We start from the raw sequence: 16,350 nt of genomic DNA, 5'->3' as shown, positions 1-16,350 counted from the left end.
TATGTGTTTCCTTCAACCCACCTTTTTGCTTCTTAGCAAAAATTAGAAGCTGGCTTTTTTGGAACATTGTTTAGTTTGAATGCATATTCAATTATTTGTATAGTTCTACTTTGAAGTGCCTGTATTAGACATTCTTTTTCTCTTATGAAGTTGGTATTTACCCTTAAGGAAAGGAAAACTGAGTAACTGCAAAATAGAGATGGTAGCTCATGTCTCTTCCTGGTAGTATTGGCAATAGCCCAATAGAAAGAATATATCAAGAGAGGATTAATATAGTGTGCTCTACAGGAAGTAAAGGAAATAATTCCTGTATATCAGATAAGTCATGTATTTTACTCTATAGTAATATCGAGACTTTCAGAAGTACTTATTGCAGGCCTGTGCCAGCTTTCAAAACACAGACAATGCATAACGTACCAACTCTGAAGGTGCCATCTGCTCCAGACTTCTTCATTCCTGGGCCTTTTTTCCCCACTCCATGCTACAGGTCACTACCTCCTCCACTGTGCCAGTACACTTGGCTCATGGGTTGCTAGGATCTGGAACACCAAAATGACACAGCTGAAAACAGTCACTGTTTTTTAACAGATATTTTCAACTGCATCGTTTCAGTCATCTGGTTTATGCAAACAAACAGTAATTCTTCTGTTTTGACAAGCTCTAATTGATAGCCCTTCCTGACTTTCTTCTTTTTAAATCACTGGGTACAGTAGAAATAGCACAAGTACAAAAAAGAGATTACAACCCTCCAAATTAGCAAACTATAGCATATCACACCAAAGCTATGTATGTGTGTCTACAGCAGACTGAAATACCTTCTCCCTCTTTTCTACCATCCACTGAAAGTTTAGGTTAGAGTTCTCCTCCATGCTTTGATTCTTCTCCTGTTAGTGTGTTTTGCACTTGCCTTTTACCTCAATTTCCTTCTTGATCTACAGATCACTAAACATTCATCAGAGGAGGAATCCACTTACTGTTGCTACAGCCAAAACCAACGTCAGTTTCTGAGGAGCTAGCGTTGTCGAATAGAATGTGGGAAATCCACGTGCGAGTGCGTCATACAGCCCTGGGGAGCAGCAGATTACCAGTGCTGTAGGTGAAAACCTTGTCTTACAATGTGCGAGTAATGAAAATCTGAAGATTGGAACTGCGGAATGGCACACGCAAACACGGAGCTTATGTTTCATGCTTAGTGTAAATGACTACTGAGAAGCTGAAATCTGCATGTGTAAATGGCACATGGACATGATTGAGAATGATACCATATTTGTCTAACTTCTGATCAGCCGGTCCCATGCCCCATAGCTAACTAAGCCTAGATATATTTTAACCTATGCATAACAGTAAAAGTTGAATGCATGAATGTGCAGAGGCAGGAAGCAAAGTGTTGAGGGTCTCTTCTGCAAAGAAGGAATAAGTACACAGTAATTTCTTCTCATAGGCAAGAGTACGTGAAAAACGATACAGGGAGACTACCAGTACAATTTTGAGCACAGATGTGTGCAGCCAATGCTAAACAGGAACTGCTCTCACTCCTGGCCAAAGAGAACTGGGCAAAACAGCTCACTGCAGAAGTGCCCAGAGCCAAGAGAGCTTCTCATGGCAGTAGGAACATGCTGCTTGTAAGTACTTTACTGACTAGGCATTTGGCACATTTAATCCTGGGTGAGGATTGTTAGACCTGCAGATTGCTCAAAGGAAGTAGCTGAAAATTTGATTGCACATACGTGATACGCCATCAGCAAAGCAAAAAATATCAGCTGCAAAATCTGAACTGGAAAACGTGTCTCAAACACTGATTTTGAGTATGTTAGGGGGAAAGAAACTCATAAGGTACTGTAAAGTACATCCTAGTATGCATATTGCTTGGAGCGGCACAAAGGCTGAAAGTCCATGTGAAATGTTTCTCATTTTTATGTTTCTCTGCAGTCACAGTGGAAACAAATATTAAGCCTAACATCTCCCCTAGCAGTGAGGCTCATTAGGTACAAGTTGCACCATTTCACTAAGAAAAATAATACATTTCTCTGTGATTTATGAAAGCCAAAAGCCAGCTGACTGCTCAGGTCTCTCCCCAGTTATGTTACAGCTCAAAAATTTGCAAGTGGACATTTAAAACACGTTTCAAAACAATTTGTGTCTGAGTGTACATCTTGTTTACAAGAACAAACTACTGAAGCTGAGTAATAAAACTTGGAGAAATGCATTTTATAGTGGAAATACTGGCAGAACTTTAATTACTTCAGTGTAACAGGCATCTCTGTGGACACACTGTTCAGCCACTTCCAGTGTATTTTAAACCTACACAAAAAAGTCAAAGAAGAAATCCATACAGCAAGAAATAGAAACATAAATCCCTTCCAAATGCAAGATGACTTCAGCTGAGAAAACTTGCAACCCATTAAGACCCAGTCCTTTAGATGAAAGGAGAGGCAAGCAGTGGTATTTCACCCATTGTCCATGTTGATTCCACTCTAACCAAAGTCAGAGGGAGCTTTACTAACAACTTAAGAAGGAACAAGACCTCAAGTCTTTTGCAAATTGAACAAAAACAGTCATTTAGGAAATAGATTGCAGGCTTAGAAGGAAATGCATCTTCAGCTGCTGTATAAGAAGAGACATTCATACCAACGTCCGCTCCCTAGATAAAAGGCATCAAAACAGAACAAAAATAGGTGGCATATCAGTAAGGGCCAAACAATTAGGAACTTAATGGACTTTTGCTAGGAGTATGCAGTTTTCTGTGTACAGCACAGATCCAGCCTGGGAGAGAAGCAGTGAGCTGTCATATGCCATACTGCTAATTACACCACCATTCCAGTAAGTATATACATATTAAATATCCAACGTGATGTAGTAACACACCGTCATCCAGAGAAGTCCACAGTATTTTGCAGATTTAATGCAACGTATGAGCTATAGTGGCATAATTTCATCCACCACTGGGGCGCATTGCAGCAACTGCTTAGCAAGTAGTACCAATGCATGTAGTAAAATCACTATATCCAAGGGACATGAGGCACAGATAAACCTGAACGGATTAAGAGGGCTCTACTGCCCCTATTAGCCATATTCATTTCACATATCTCACTATTAACTCAAGGTCCTGTGATACGGTCACAGGCACGTGACCGGCAGTCATACTCCTGCCAAGAGCACGGACAGATCAATCCTTTGACACAGCAAGGTAATTTAGTGAGGCAGAGTGAAACTCTTCACGACTAGAATTCGGACAAGACAAAGGCCAACGGTTTTGAAGGAGGTGTCACAGGATCTTGAATGGAGCCTAAGATGTCAGGGATTGTTTTATGCTTCCACTGTGATTTTTTTAACTGTGGCTCTATATTGACTAGCAGTAAACACTTGCAGTTATTGAAATCACAGCACCATTCCCTCCTGGCCTGTGGTGTTCCCTAGAGATTTCTTCCTAAAATCAGGCCCTGCCCAGCATATAGAAACTGATGCGAGTTAAATGCAAGGAAAGAGACCACACACAGAAAACCAGCCACTTTTCAGGAACATCCGCACTGCATATTATACACAAAGTAATTGCTCCTAATTTATCTATTTCAACTAAAAAATAAAAATAAATGAGATACCAAAATAGCACTGAAGTCAGATTATTCTGTTTTATATATATATATATCAAACTTCTCTCATGTTGTAAATGAAAAAAAGCATCTCATCACTTTAAGTAAAATAATTAACAGTAATAATCCTAAAAAACATTTCCTGCGTTTCAAAATATGGCAAAAATCAGGCCAGTGGGGAGTCATAATGCAATATATCTGCCACAAAACTTCAAACCAAAATCTATATACCTTCTTGGGGCTCCTTCATGTTACTTTAGCTATGACTAATAAGACCAGATATACTAGATATGAAATCGTCCTGCTGAAGCAGTAGAAATAAAAGTAAAATATTACTTTTTACATAGCATACCAGAAACTGTTCTATTATCAGATAATCAGCTGTTCAACAAACATTGCATAGAGGCAAGCAATAAAAGTCATTGACTGCAGAGCCATCTTGACAGCTCTAAAGAAAGCTTGAATAAAAGCTTCTAGAAGCAGTGCTTTCTTAGAGAGATTTACTAAATATATCAATATCCTCTTAAGTTTATCATCATATCTAGTAATTTAAACATAGTCATCAAATTTATCTAACCTTCTAACCAACTAGACCTTGTCAACCAAGTTAGACAGTCTGAGGCCATAATGGTTTAATTATTTCTATTTTCTTTCTAAACAATGTTATTGCTGGCCCTATGGGGTAAACATTTTGTCGTAACTCTCCTGTTCTACTATATAATACTGCACATGATATATTTGGAATTACTGTCACAATTTCAGCTCAGTCAGGACTTGTACTTAACCATACTGATAGTGTGGATACAAGTCCTACAATCTACGGAGGTAAACACAGAAGATTTGGATGCTAAGGAACTACACCTTCCATCGCAAGGCAGAGAGTCTGAGCAGCTAGGTGTAAAGCATGGGTGATGGTCAAAATTGGTGACCCTATGCTTAATACAACCTTGTAGTAATTTGTAGTACGTGTCTGAAATCAATGTAAATTCCTTCTTTAACCACCTGTAAAATGGGCATAATAAAGCTGACCTCTCTGGGGATGTAGGAGATGTCACTCAGCAGCAGAAATCCCAGAACATGTTGCATAACGAACAAAGCAAAAAGCACTGCTCCCTGACTGAAATGGACTTTGTCCCATTGCCTTGCCTGTGCCTTGCTGCCTGAGCCTGGGTGGGAGGAAATTGCTGCCACCATGACAGACGGGCACATTCTCCTCCTTTCCCAATTTCAGACTAAGCTGTAAAATGAACAGGTACATATAAAACTGCTGCCACCTTCAGCCACCTTTGGACTGTCTCCCTTCCCACTGCCTAAATAAGTGGATCATCTCATCAGCAGTGACTGAACAGTGGTTTCAGATAACTCTGGCCTTCATTCAGAATTTGCAAAAGTCACAACTCTACAGTAGTTTGAGGCAGGCTTTTCATTTTGTATCTCATCTTTTGCCTAGAAGCATCCACTCCCTCTTCTGTCCTACCAAGTTACAAGGTCAAAGATAATTATCCAGAGAATAATTTCCTCTTGCTTAAAGTCATTTAAATTTGCTGCAATGACTATTTAAATGCTGGAATGAGCCACAGCATTTTAATGACTTTTAGGAATCCCCCCTTTTTTTCCCCCAAAGCAATCTGTCACCGCCTCCTCTTTCACAGCAGGGCTAAAAAGCACACGGAACTGCAAGAAAGAGCGAGCCCTTATTGACTAGTTTCAAAAGTCTCATTAAAAAAAAAGGGTCTATTTCCTACAAATGTCAGGCGTCCTGCTCGTCTTCTATCAACAGATTTGCATCCTGTGATACAGGATGTATCCTCACGTAGCCTAGATAAAGCTGGGTTAAGGAGGTTTGTTTCTCTTTGCACATTAATGAAACATCTCACTACGCCTCAACCAGCCATTCTACTGTTTGCTGCTCCTTTACATTTGCTTTCATGCTTCCTCCAGTTCCCATGAAATAACTCGTGATCCCCACTGCTGGTCTATTGAATTTTTTAACTGATTTGGCAGAAGTAGTTGAGCAAATTACTTTTGAAAAGCAACTGCCTCACGTGATAGATTTCTCCCTCTGCCTTAACATGTCAAGGATGCTAATTGCAGAGAAAGATTTAGCAGACAAAAGTCTGGAAAGACAAATGTTTATGAGCTTGTACAGTTCCTTATAAGATACAGGACACAGAAAGAAAAGGCGGGTGGAAGAATACAAAAATCTTTGGGACTGTCAGTGGTCTAACTAGGTCACATTTCAATGCACACGTATACTTTCTAGTTTAGCTCTTTGCTTGCTTCTTTCCCAAGAGTTACTTGAGGTCCTCAGTATCTTCACAAATGTATAGGATGCTGTACTGATTAAGCTCTCTGTCTCTGCAATCAGATTATAAATCAGGGAAGGAAAAAAAAATCTCTTCTAACTTGGCATGGTGATAATTAATCTTTTTCAAGCCCTCTGCCAGCAATTTAGCTTTCTAGCATCCTGTACTCGTATCCCAAATTCTGGGGAGAATGCATACAGAAGTGAAATGAGAGTGGAATTACGAAGGCCAGAAACGCGTGATACTTGTAGGTTCATTTTTTTCTTTTGAACTGTGAATATGTCATTGGGATAATTTCAGTCAGTTAGCTTAAACAGTCTCATAGAGCTGATGCGATGTCATTATTTTACATTGTTTAACTGCTGGCACCAGCCTATTTCTGTTTGATTTTGTACAATGGAGACAGTAAATTTTTCTCCCATTAAACCACTGTCACTATCATTAAAATTATCTAAACTCATATTAATTACTCCTTTTATTTTTGTGCTAGAGCTCCAAACACCTGGTGTACTCTACTCAATCAGTTTAAAGTTACACATCAGACTAGTCAAAGCAGAAATATTTCATTTCCAATATGAAGAAATTGTGTCAGAATGAAAAATCCTGAACTTTAGGGTTGCTTGGTAGCTGCTGTTGGAAACTGTGCTCTCCACATTATTTTCCACATTATACTTGTGAAACAGTATTTCATGCATCCCCCAAAGGAAAGTAGCAGCAAACATGTGAAACAGTTCAATAAAAGATGAAGAGCCAAAGCAAGAGGAAAGATAGTGCAGGTACCTCTGAGTTTTCTGAGGAGGTGGGAAGAAAGAAAATTCCTTAAATTGGAAACAAATTTCTATTGTTTTCCGTATTACTCTTAGATTTAAAGTACCAATTCAGAAGAGATTCTATACTTGGAGTAAAACAGTCTAAGTAGTTCCTGAACTGGACTGTGGGTACAAGAGTGGCTTTAATTATCTCAGTAAAAAACAGATGACAAGTCCCAGACACGCAGGCTTTCAAATGCCTTCCAAAACTATCCACATAATTCTAGATTTGCGACAATGCTCTTCAAATCTCAAGAAGACTTGTTCTAAAATTCCAAGTATTCCATTTGCTTATAGACAAACATCATTTTTTGTGCGTAATGTGTTCTTATTTCTTCTTTTAATGTGAGACTGAAAAAAAGTGTAAGTTAATTTATGCTTTTTTTAAAAAGGTTTCTCTTACATTTGGGGTCAGGTTGTTTAATAATTTACTCACATCTATACAAGAGAAATACAGTAAACCAGGCTATTTTCTGCATACCTACAGTGTATTCCAAAAGTATTTATTCCACTACTATAATCTCTACAAACACCTTAGCTGTACTGAGATTTTACAATACACACAGAAGGTGCAACACATATAAAAGGTGAGAGTCAAGTCCCAGGGCTTTTGTTCTCAGCTGCTAGAGCCATCTGTTGCTTTGTAAGAAACCATCACCATGCAGAAGGGCATGATTCCTTCTGTGTGAGAGAAGAGAGACAGCATTTATTACTCTTCAGATAGCCTTAATTCAGTATTTTTCCTCATTAGAGTGAAAGTAAAAATACATATGTTATTTCATTTGCTCTGACAGTCAATATTAGAAGACAGTCAAAGATGAAAATGTCTCAGCCTCGACCAATTCTAAACATAACCATATGCTATTTTCATAATGAAGCTATTTGTACGGCCCATGGAATTGTGAAGGAATTAATCACAGCTAGCACAAGGTGCCACTGACTTCTGAACAAAAACTTGATTAAGTGAGGACCAGTCTCTGTCGTGAACTACTGAAAGATCTGGTAGAAAGTGGGGATGAATAGATTGTATATAATGAATTCTAAGGCTGTGAACTGCTCTGTGTTGATTAAGAAAGTGAAATCAAAGAGCATAAAAGCATGGACAGAAATAGCACAATGGCTTAGTGAATCATAGCTTTCATCTCTGACCAGCATGTTTCACTTATGATACGATGAATAAATTGTACAGTCTCAGCCTCATCATCATTGCACTACAGTCCACATCACAGTATTTGTACAAAGGACGGTTCAGCATAGCGTAGCCAGAGGTCAGCTCTCCAGACTGCCAGGAGGCCATCGGCAGAGCTGTGCGGGCATCTGGGCCTGGAATAACGAGGCTCAGGAGGTCAGGGTAGACATTTACCAGCAGAGGTGACCGGGCAGAATGAGGAAAGCAGAAATGTGGTGAGTCAGGACTGGAAATCACCAGAGATGTGCACAGGAAACTTCCACAACCTATGCCCAACTCTAAGCAAGATGTTAATGCTCTCATATTCAGACCAAGGAGAAGTAATTACAGAATGGAAACATATACCAATACGCTGACTGCTGAGCTGCAGCTTCTTACCAGCTCTCTGTCCTACAAAACCCCTTATCATTAAAGGCAAGGGTTAAGACAGAAATGTCACCTTACATTTACACAGCAGTTTTCATCCTGAAGCACTTCATTAACTATCCTTCCAAAGATCACTTTGCAATACCGATTTTGCTGTATTTATCCTCTGTCTACCCAAATCAGAAAAAAGAGGCAGATTGTACTCTTTTTAGAATCTCATCAGATAAAACCTTAAACTGTAGTTTCCATGGAAACACATCATGGGTCTCTTGGTTTCTCTATCAAACCTGTTCATAAACTTTCAGCTTTACTTAATGCTAGATTTTCAAAACCACCGATTAGCTCTTTCATTATTTAGTGCTCTTCCAGCCCTTTGTGCTTACGTTAAATAAAGGAAGTACAGCTGGACACAGTTGAACCATGTTGAACATGGAGCGTCTCGCTTTCAACTTTAGCATTACAGTGCACCTCTGAGGTGGAAAAGTAGTAAAGAAAGGGCATGAGGGCAGTGATTTCGTTCACCCACACACAGCCTGTCACACCAGAATTAATGGTCCCCAAGTCTAAGGACAGTATCTGAACTATGTTGTCATTGTTCTAGTGAGATACAAGCTTTTATTTGTGGAAACCTGTATGACTACCTCTAATTGCAACATGAACCTGAGGCACAGATCTGCCCCGCTGAATGAAATGGACTGATAAAAGCGGCAAGAGAAGAACAACAGCTGCCAGGGACAGGGGAACAATAGGGAAAATAATATTTTTTGGTAATCTAGTAAAATCTCTGAGTGTCAGTCAAGTTCCATTTGCACTTAAAATCTCCTGTCAAAGGTTGTTATAGATATTTGAGCCTCATATGAACCCTGACTACAGAAAAAACAATGCCATGCAAATGATGAACACAGGTCTGGGACACTTTATGAACATTCTGACAGAAGCATATCCTGTATCATTTATCAACAAATCTGATATATTTATCAACAAAGAATGATGCTGTGTTTACCAAAGGTATAAAACCAATCTGTACTTTAAACCCAAGGATTACCTAACCTTTCAAAAACTCCATTTTGCATGCTGTTGCCACAGGTGTTTCCTTCTACAAAAGCACACAAATGTTATGGAATCCTTGTTTTGGCTCATAATATTTCTCCCATTTTGCATATCGATGGGTATTGGGATGATCCATGGATGATTTACAATCATTTCACAGACCACCTTCCGACAGGCTTAGAAATAGTAGTGTCTGTGATAACGTTTACGTTCTCTACAATTGACCAGGCACTTTCCCCTTGTACATGCGGTGAGGCTTGTGTATGGAAAATAAATACCACCGCGTGCACTGTTTTGCAGGCTATTAACGTGACTAATACCACTCGCCAGACTCTACTGCCACTGACGCCCAGCTCAGAGTCAGTTTTGTTGTGAATAACAAGTAATACAAAGGTTTGTCCTTATTTTCTTAAAGTTTCCTTTAGGTCTTTCATGAATCCAATATCATTGAATCACTGCTGCCAGAAATGTACTTGCAACAGAAAATGTCCTCAGAGGCACTGTTACTTTTGTTATCGGATTTAGATTATACTGTTTGTCCTGAAATACTTTCAGGGTCTTACACAGTTATTCTATTTTAAAAGATAGAACTATTAAATACACTAATAGAGTGAAGTGTGCAGCACTTTAGTATCTATTTTTTTCAGTAATATAGTCTCTTATTCTGCAACAAACTCTTTCAAGCATGCCAGTGTCTTGGAATGCAGTTCTGCTCCTAAATTCTAGGGATGAAGTAGTTACAAGTGCTAAAACCTCCAGGCTATCTAAGTGTGAGACAAACTTGTAATTTCAGTTACATACTACAGGACGATTTCTTCTGAGACTGGGTTTCTTGAATAGTAAAGTGACATTCCATTGCTGCTTTAAGGCACCTTGATGACTTTGACTTGTTCTAGTAGGTCTGCTTTTTTTTTTGGTACTACCCAAGGCATTTTCTGTTTTGTTGAACACAAATTTTCTCTTTTGCCAAACCTACAGAAGCAAAGAAATCATTGTATTGAAAAATCAAAAAGAGCACTGGCTGGCCAGATGAATTCTGGGTAAGACCAGAAATGACAAGTAAAACCTTTGCACACATGACTAGCATATGAAATGGCAGAGGGAATAGGAAAAAGGTTTCACAAGAAACTTCTCTGAGAGCACTGGGAAATTTGCAACTATTACATCCCTTTTTCCTTTTTTTCTCTCCCCCCCCCCCCCCCCCCCCCCCCGGCAGTTCCTTCTGAAGGGGAAATTCAACACAATGCCAACAACGCTGGTTCCTACATCCCTCTCCCCACAGCATCCAGCCAAAGGATGAGAGGAGCGTGGTGTGAGAAGGAACAGATCGCCCTAACCTGGCTCCAGGGCCATGACAAGAGATCTTGGACTGCTAACAAGTCATGAAAGCCCAGTCCTCTACCTCTCTGAACTGTAAGAAATACTTCAGAAAAAAAGAATTATTTCCAATATATTGTCTGTAGGCAAATATCATCAGAAAAGACAGTTTAATTTGACTTTGATTTGTATTTGTGGACCCAAATATCCCTTAACAGGATGTATGGGAGAATTTAAAGGAGTTAGTTTTGTAGAATTTGCTAGATTTCCAAAATGCATATAATGCTCATAGATAAGTTACATTTCAGTAAAATAAGTGGCTGAAAATTTGACCAGATTTTCCTTACATTTTTAATAATGAAACCATGCCAGGTCAGAAAAAAAAATAGGCATATTATCTTACATACTAATTTGACTCAAAGCTCAAATGTCCCCAGCAGCAGCAACTGACTGGAGAGACGGACTGCTGTAGACCCCTATGCTCTCCCGTTACCATACATGTATGCCCATCACGAGGACTCAGCCTTCCCTCAGGACAAGCTTTGCTCTGACTGGTCTTTTATACGTATTCTGTAAGTGTAAACAACATAAAAATAATGACCCTCCCAGACTCAAAGATATTTTAAACAATGTATCTTTTAATGTGGGAGAAATTACTCTGTTTAAAGAAACCCGACTTTAAAACATTCCTATTTTGGGATTATTGATTCCAACATATACATACTCTATTTCCACTGAAAACAAATAATCCTGTGATATAAAAATAGGCAACTAAATGAAATGCAGACTTTTATAATGTGGGAAAAGTTTGTTGAACTAGTGTTCTGGTTTTGATTAGTTTTAGACTTTTTAGGAGAAACTGATTCAAAGCAGTGTTCTTCAGAATAAAACTAAAATACATGTACACAGACCTACTGCAAATGTATAATGTTAAGTAAAACAGTTCTCCAGAGACCTAGCTCCAATTAAAAATTCAACAAAATATTTAAACACATATATAGGAAGAATATGGCAGATGTCCTAACACACTTAAAGTTAAGTTCACCCTTAAAAACTCTGAATGGTAAACAGCGATGGAAAACAATGTTTGTAAGAGTCCCTTAAAATGTATTGTAAACTGGGAAAAGCACAATAAAATAAAGCACAATAACACACCGCGTTGCCAAATTGTCATGTATAATCCCTGTGGGAAGCTGACAACACATAACACTTTATGAGCTTAGAAGAGCGTGTGTATAACTGACGTTTCACATAAAATTTAGTATTGTACGAGCAGCTCCAAACGGGATTCAGAAGCTAAACACTGCACGTCCAGCAACTTTTTAAGGTAAGAATCAAAGACAGTTTCAGGAATAGCCTTTGATATTATTCCATAATCATTACGGACCACAACTTACTTTTCTATAAGAAAGGGTTTCAAAACAACGACTGAGGTGACAAAAATCAATATACTCAATACATGCTTCCAACAAGACTGTCACTGGCAGTAGTTGTGGCTAATATCATGCTGACATCTAATGGTCGCTTTGTATACTGCGCTCAGCTTTTTCCACTTAAGGAAAAAAAATCACAAATTGATAAACAACATATGGTAAATAAATACACTGATTGTAGACTATTTCCCTTTTGAGAGATCACAGAAAGCTGCAGCTACTGCCCACACAAGAAGCAGAATGGGCGTTTCCAAGGCTGATACACCTCACACAAACGCTCTTCCTAACCAGCTGCCGACCAGACATATTAGAAGTGAAAGAAAGACTGAATAAACGCAGGCTTTGCTACAGAGCAATACGGAGGAGTTATTGTTGACAGGAACATCCATATTTGAAATCAAACTGACTTAATGTAAATGATAAAGGCAAAATCCAAAGAAATTTTTCTCTTCATAAAGCCTAGAGATTAATAGATCAATTTTCAATTAATAGATCAATTTTCACTGTTGTCTTTTAGCCAGACAAAAATCAAATTCTTTAATTCCTTTATTTATTGAGCCAAAAATTAGAATGAGAAGACATTCAGATATTATTATTTAGTAAAGGTCACGTTTCATTTTTCTCTTTTCATACTTAGTCTTGTAGTATTTCAGAGCCTTCACAGTCTGCAGAATGCATCTGATTTAACTCTTTCACTCAGATCCCTTGAGGCATCCTACTGGTGTGTGGTAAAGGACTTCTGAGTTACTACACCTACCTGTTATTAACCCTGATGCTTTTCTTAACTTCAGTATTTAAGGAAAAACTAAAATTGTATTCAATAACATGATAACATCACTCAGTTCACACAGCTGAAAGACAAGGAGACGGGACTTACCACGCTGGTTAACTTTCTAGAAATTACCTGTGCAAAGAGCACAACAGAAAACAATAGATGGCAGCAATAATGCACAGAAGAGAAGTATCACTGCCCACCACCGCCCTGGGATTTTTCCAACTTCACTGGCAAACACCCAAAGACAGTAAAATAAATGGAATGAGGGCCCATCTAAAATTAGACAGAAGGCTTTCTCTTCTTTGAGCAAAATGCCAACATAAATTTGTACATAAGTACACAACATGTTGCTGAGATATTACAGCTTTAGATGAAGTAAGGTTGCCAGCTTCATGAAGGGTAAAGGCCTTAACTGCATATTTTTTACTTTAATAACAGGGCAAATGAATAGATGCTTCCTCTTCTTTGCTGAAATAAGGTAAACCAATGCGGTACATTTTTTAATGCTCAATTCATATTAATTTTAAAAGCACTTATCTTATTACTGGCACCAGCTTAGATGTTTCTAGTGCCAAATCTGTTATGGGATGATGAGGGTTCATCATAGCTTACCTACTCTGTTTTCACAGAACCTGTTCCTCCCATTTCAAGCACATCCTTCCTTCCTTCTTGATCAATGTTGAGACCCTCTAAGCAGTCTATTTGCCAGAAGACCCTAAGGTCAGCAAAAAAGAAAGATAAAACTGCACACACTCTCAATTTCCTTATAATATTATGAGCTTCAATACCATGTATTCTACTGCGTTATGTTCCATTCTACTGTAAATGCGCTCTGATCAAAATCGGCTCTGACCAGCCACCTGTCTCCATCACGGCATCCCCTGCTTCAAGAATACCATGCATCCGATTACTTCACGTGTTGTTATCCCTACAAGGTGCTCCCACGGACAGTTAAATGTGATGCTGCTTTCATATATAATCATCTCCACTCTTTGACCTCTTCCATTCAAGGATGAGAATACATACATATCTTTGTTATGTTTATGGTAACTGGGTGATAGACTCTTTTTCTCCTACTTCTTCATTGCTTATTCTAAATGCATTGCTTTTATTTTAAAAAAGAAGACAAGAAAATGTGGCTCAGCTCTGCTATTAACATACATGCCATCTTACATACTATTTTATGAGATTTTTTTAATGACAAATTTTAACCACATTTTTACATGAGACAGGAAGGACCTCTACAATATGAGGAACAGGATCCAGAAAGTCCAGATTGATAATCATCAAAATTTTTGAGCTGATGACTTTTCAATCATTTATATAAAAGAAATATAGTGAATGTTTCCTTGGATATTAACAATGAAAAGACTCTATCCCAGAAGGCACTTAGTAATTAATTTTCTAAGTAACAACGCAAAGAACTGCATGATATTGTTGTCCTTGGATCTGGTCTCTTTGGATAAGGACTAAACTGCTTTCACACAATGAGACACCAGCTCATGGAATCCCATTAATTCTAATTTAATTATAACATCATGATATTTACTACTCATTTACAACCATGAGTAGTAAATATCACATTGCAAGTGGCTTCATGGTATTTGGGAGCTGTATGGAGATGACAACTTGAGCCTCCATAAGAACAATTCTGTACCAGTTCTCATTTGGACAGCTCAAGGGTTCCCTCTTCCTGTTATGTATTTCAAAGAAGAGCCCTACATGTTAAAGATATACAGCAGTTTCGGACATTTTAGCATTTTCTTCCATCTTTCTTATGGATGATTTGCATGGTAGGGAAATGGAAAGAGACATGATGAATTTCAGAGAAGCGTCTCAGTCAAATCACCGCAAACATTAGCTTGCAATTGCACTGCTCATGGTTAGACATTTTAGCAGGTCAGTAGAACTGCTGCTGGTGGAACCGCTTTCATCCATAGTGGTTTATCCACTGTACCTACTCAATGGCTAAAGAAAGACAGAGCCTACAAAGTTGTTGGGATTAATTTTGCAAGAGTATAGGTAAACTCACACAAAACTGTAGACAATAGAACAAAACAAAAATATTGAGGAATTACTAGTATCAGAACAGCAGGTGTCAGCACTCATAAATGCATTAATAGCAATTGTCCACAAGCGTTTAAATAAAGGACAGAAGGGAATTTTAAAAGGTCATAAGCACTCGGGAATCTTGAGACAGATTTAGTCTTTAGTCTCATATACCGCCAGTCTGGATCACTCTGAAATCAACTAGCAAGAGTGTGGTAGTAGGAGTTCATGCCAGCAATAGAAAGACTGTTCGTTAGGTATCTTACTCTCACTGGGAGAAAGTGTTGGGTCTTTCACTGATGCTGTTCATATCACTTGGAGACCTCAGGAAACAGGACTACATTTCAGCATTCAGCGCTCTGCTCACGCACACATTCTTCTCAATCAATCAAGCCGCCTAACCGAAAACTTTGCTCCTCTGGTACATAACGGAGTGCAAAATTCAGGGTACCTCCAGGGAGGAGCCTAACCACAGAATAATATCAACACTTAAAATAAATCTCTGTGTATTCTAGTAGTCTAATACCATTTTTTGTTCACAGGTTGCTATGCATTTTACACGGAAGCTAGCAACTATACATTATCAGTACAGCAACGCAGTATGATAAATACGGGTTTGCACATTGCCCTCCCTGCCATTAATTACCAACACGAATAAATGTTAAAAAATAACCATGAAACATCCATACTCCTCCTAATTCAGCGTACTACAGAACTCAACCTTGGAACTTTTTTCAAACGTGACAATCTGTATGACACCTGGTATGTAATGACTGTACGTGTAATGATGTGTTTCTACACACACCTTGTTTCTGTGGGATGAACCTTGTAGAAAGGCAGCAGAGATCACAACTTTGGTGTCTTCAAAAAGGGATGAAAGCTCCAAATTCCCCATCAGTGTCCTGCAACAGGTCAGGAAGAAAAGCAGTAATACCTGAAACTTCAGGTGAATTTTTGAAAAGCAGGTTTTTTTCATCAGGATTGTTTTAATTCCCTTCCCATTTTGAACACGTACTTCAGCACAATCACAGAAAGAAATATGGCGTGCGTTAGAACGTTACTCCTCAAATGGAGCAGTTAAAAGGTAAATTTTATGAGTCTGAAAGCTGCTCCTTATTCATTCTTTAATGTGAGACCATACCTCACCCATTAAAAACCGTCAGCTTTCATCTCTACGCTAAACCACGCGTGAGGCCAGGGCGCAGCTCGAACCGCTTGCCGCTCCCCACGCGAGGGGCTGACCGGGGGCCTGCTCACCTCAGGCGCTTCGCTGCCCGCCCGGCCCGCTCTGCTCTCATTCCCTCGCCTTCCCCTCCCTCCTCACGCTCCCCGCACCGCTCCGACGGCCCAACACGTCTGCCTTCGCTAACGCCCCTTCCCTGCCTGCTTCCCACGGCCGTTCCCCAGCTGCTGCCCGTCCCTTGCCACCCGAGCCCTGTCGCTGAGGAGCGGCCGCCCGCTCCGCA

General features: G+C 39.2%; 1 long non-coding RNA gene across 1 annotated transcript; it reads right to left on the bottom strand.

The window, feature by feature from the left end:
- Positions 1 to 417: 417 nt before the first annotated feature.
- On the bottom strand, positions 418 to 16,338 carry LOC142418304 (uncharacterized). The gene is made up of 3 exons (XR_012778247.1): positions 16,142 to 16,338; positions 15,690 to 15,786; positions 418 to 539 (listed from the first exon to the last, which is right to left on the bottom strand). It is a non-coding gene; the product is annotated as an uncharacterized LOC142418304 (long non-coding RNA).
- Between the last annotated feature and the right edge of the window lie 12 nt (positions 16,339 to 16,350).

This window comes from Mycteria americana, chromosome 17, assembly GCF_035582795.1.
Source record: "Mycteria americana isolate JAX WOST 10 ecotype Jacksonville Zoo and Gardens chromosome 17, USCA_MyAme_1.0, whole genome shotgun sequence".
NCBI classification, from domain to species: Eukaryota; Metazoa; Chordata; class Aves; order Ciconiiformes; family Ciconiidae; genus Mycteria; species Mycteria americana.
The sequence above is the reverse complement of the archived record's forward strand: the minus strand, read 5'-3'. Positions and strand labels throughout refer to the sequence as shown.